This window comes from Hordeum vulgare, chromosome 5H, assembly GCF_904849725.1.
Source record: "Hordeum vulgare subsp. vulgare chromosome 5H, MorexV3_pseudomolecules_assembly, whole genome shotgun sequence".
In the NCBI taxonomy this organism is placed as follows: domain Eukaryota; kingdom Viridiplantae; phylum Streptophyta; class Magnoliopsida; order Poales; family Poaceae; genus Hordeum; species Hordeum vulgare.
The window spans coordinates 574,453,842-574,457,684 of NC_058522.1; the positions used below are offsets into that span (position 1 = coordinate 574,453,842).

At 38.1% G+C, this 3,843-nt stretch overlaps 1 long non-coding RNA gene across 2 annotated transcripts; it reads right to left on the reverse strand.

Moving 5' to 3' along the window:
• Nucleotides 1–1,388: 1,388 nt before the first annotated feature.
• LOC123399459 lies at nt 1,389–3,565 on the reverse strand. Of its 2 annotated transcripts, none has more exons than XR_006610374.1 (3): nt 3,349–3,565; nt 2,770–3,259; nt 1,389–1,567 (listed from the first exon to the last, which is right to left on the reverse strand). It is a non-coding gene; the product is annotated as an uncharacterized LOC123399459 (long non-coding RNA). The 2 variants fall into 2 exon arrangements; XR_006610373.1 differs by lacking the exon at nt 1,389–1,567 and adding an exon at nt 2,648–2,677 and having other exon boundaries at nt 3,349–3,564.
• Between the last annotated feature and the right edge of the window lie 278 nt (nt 3,566–3,843).

The following is a 3,843-nucleotide window of genomic DNA, read 5'->3' on the forward strand; positions in this document are numbered from 1 at the left end:
TTTGTTAGTTACTTGTGTATTTGTGGAAGTGAGCGGCCGCACAATCATCAAAGCTTCCAACACCTCATACATCAACCAACTAGGTTTTTAATGGTTGTGACAAAAATAAAGAATTGTAACAAGGGGCGGAGCTGGACCTAAAGTCATCCTGATGCACCATTTCAATATGGCGTAAATTTTGTTAGCAAGTGTATCAAATAAAAATGTGTTCTGTACATCTAGCATAGACTAATGAACATAATGCAAGTTAGTGCAAAAGCAAATAAAAAAGTAACAACAAATTTTTTACTAGAATAATGGAAACAAACGACAAAATCATTTGAAAAAAATGTTTTTGATTTCGGATCTCAGAATACACTACCAAACATAAAGGTTCAACAATCTATATGGCGAAAAGTTAACTTCAAATTTTCAACCAGAACACAGAACGGCTAAATAGAAGTAGCCAGAATTCAAGTTTTTCAGAACTTATGGTGGTATTTTTTTCCTCTAACAATAAACGTATCCACATTCTATGTACATTTGATAAATACAAACATGCCTGAACAAAATTACACATCAGAAAAAAAGAGTCATTGTTGTGCCTCTATCTATCGTTATTTTTTTTCAAAATCAGAATAGTCGTGTGTGCCTGTGCGGTTGTGTGTTTGAGCGATAAATTGATTTCTGGCTCTCGTCTTTCTACATCAATTAACTTTGCCTTGTAGGGCCTACTGCCAAAAGGCTCACCACTTCAGTGTCCAAACTGACTACAAGCTCATGTCAAAAAGGCCATCTGAACGAAAGATGTAGCTGGTGGAAATTCTCTGTTCCCTGATGCACAACAATCAGTGTAACCTGATGCACACAAGTATTAATGAAGCTAATCACTACCGGACAATTTTTTGACCCTGATGCCTGTGCATCAGGGAGCAGACATGCAGCTCCGCCCCTGATTGTAACTACCACCCATCCACCAAGTTTAGAATTCTTATTTCTAGTTTTATTATGTTCACCTCTATTTCAGAATTCTAAGTAATAGTAACTAGACAACTAATTCAAAATTCTCAAAGTATTTATAGAAACAATGCCTATACGTAAGTGCATATACTTACCCAAAATTCTTCCACAATTTTGGAACTAGCTGTTCTAACTTCTGGACCAGGGGACCACTTGTAGTCCTCCCAACACAATACCGGTTTCTGGTCATCTTTTGGACCAATTGGCGGTGGATACATCTGCCGCACTAAGGCACCTTGCACAGTTGATGGATCACGAGCGGTGTATGGGTGCCTTTCCCATAACCTATTATTATTATCAAAGATCAAAGCACAAAGATAGTTAGCACATGAATATCGCTCCAATAAATAAAGCAATTGGAACATTTAATACTTACATGCCTCTGGGCACTATAAGCGGTCGATCAATTTCCTCTAGTCTGAGACCGGCTGAAGTCCTAGTTCTTGGAGTTCTAGCTTTTCTAGCCTTTGCAGTTGACTGAGTTGATCCATTGTTTCCTACGGAGGCACTAGAAGAAGATCGATTCGTCCTAGGCATTGACAAAGGCCTATGACTCAAGCGGCCCATCCTGTTTACAAAGTGGCAAATGCATGCTTATTAGTTACATAAAAATAACAATTAAATGATTACCGAAGGCATAAAAGTAGAAAACGACATGAAACATTATGTAACAACCAAACTGGAAATACTATCGACCATAGTATATTGTTCAGCAATTATGTTACTAAATCACAATATAATATGTATTACTACCAATAATAAACATACTATATTATTCACTGGTCAGACCATTATATAATATTTATTGGTACCAAGGAACAAAATCACAAGTGCAAAGCTATAAATGTTCAGTAATCATCATCATCATATTCGGAGTCATGCTCTATTGCATCATCCTCATCTTCGGTCTCATATGTCTCTTCTTGTCCTTCCTCTTCTGGTAAATTTTCTTCTTCCTCATCGGTACTATCTTCTAATTCATCTTCTGCAGAATCTTCTCCCTCAACATTATTATTTTGATTTTCTATTATTTCAATTTCAGAGGGATCAAGCTCCACATCATCTGCCTCCTTTCTTGACTCGGTAGATTCATCAACAAATTGATCAGCATCTACAGAAAATCTATCTAGCTGACCATCTTCCTGGAAATATTCATCCGTACTAGATGGGTCATTTGTGTAGTCATCAAGGTTACTCAAGCTGCTACATGGCTGAATAGTGTACACAACCCTCCAACCACGAAGATCTTTCTTGGAGGATGCGTACTGAAGTAATAAGCTTGTGTAGCTTGATGAGCCATGGCAAATGGTTCAAAGTTGCTCAGCCTTGAAGACCACTTTATCTCCACCAAACCTAATTTTGCATTTGTCCTCACACCTTCGATAGGATCAAACCAACGACATTTGAAGAGTACCATCTCAATTTTTCTATCAGCTGTGAAGGATACTTTGATAATTTCCTCAATGACACCATAATACTCAAGATGTTCAGTCTGTGAGATGAAGGAAGACAAACAAACCCCTGTGTTCACCGTTTTCAACCTTCTACGTTTCTTCTCATATATCTTTGATCTAAAGCGAAAGCCATTCACATCATAGGAGCTATAGGAATAGGCTCTAGAGCTGCATCCATTAGCTAAATTCCACAAGTCCTCATCGGTATTGGGATCTTCTTTGCACTACAATGAAATGGAAAAAAACACAGATTCTGAAATATAGTAGAAGTTGAATGGAGAGGATATAGTTATAATGCTAATTAAAATGTGCTTACAGCAATCTCGAACCATTCCACGAATTCAGATGCCATCATTTTCTCAAGGCCCTCTGTTGTCAAGTTGGGATGCTTCGCATATTTTTCATCCTCAAACGCTCTGCAAATCCGCGTATGATAATAAATATGTTGCAAACTATAATTGTAGAAGTGCAAACTATTCATCACTTACTCTCGAAATCTATCAACAGCAGAGCAGTTAGTCAGAATGTACAGCCTTGCTGCATTCAACTCTTCACACGATAGTTCTCGGGCAGTACGCCTTCCATGCAGGTTTCCTTCATGCTGAAACACATCTAAGGTACAACCATCATTATGCACGCGTGTTCCTCCGTTATTATACCGAGGATTCTTCTTCCATATAGTACGAACATGATCTCTAAAGTAAAGAGAAACACAATTCGTGATCTCCTGCACAATACAAGCTTCAACGATTGAACCCTCCACTCTTGCCTTGTTTCGCACTTTTAAACGAAGATAGTGCATTGCCCTATAACAAATTATTAGAAATTTAGTTGATAAATGACATAAATATATCAAAACACAATGTATAGATCAATGTTATATAGTTTAACATACCTCTCAAAAACATACATCCAACGATATGCCACAGGGCCGGCAACCCTTGCCTCATATGGAAGATGCACAATCAGGTGTTGCATTACATTTAAGAAGCCTGGTGGGAACATTTTCTCAAGCTTGCATAATAGAACAGGAACCTCCTCCTCAAGTTCACGCATCCGTTTTGGAACAATTTCTTTGGCACACAATTGCCGACAAAAAAAACTTAACTCTGCTATGACCTTCCATTCAGGTTCTGAGATGAAACCTCGTAGGGCAACTGGGAGGAGGCGCTCCATGATGATGTGGTGGTCATGGCTTTTCAGCTCAATGAATTTTTATTTATTCAAGTTGACTGTTTTACTCAAATTAGCACCAAACCCATCAGAAAACATCACTTCTTTAAACCACTTAAGGATGGTCATTTTATCTTCCTATTTCGCTCTAGGTTTCTTCCACACACCCCTTGAATTCTTGTTCAGGTGTAGCTTTGGTCGATCACAATACAGAGCA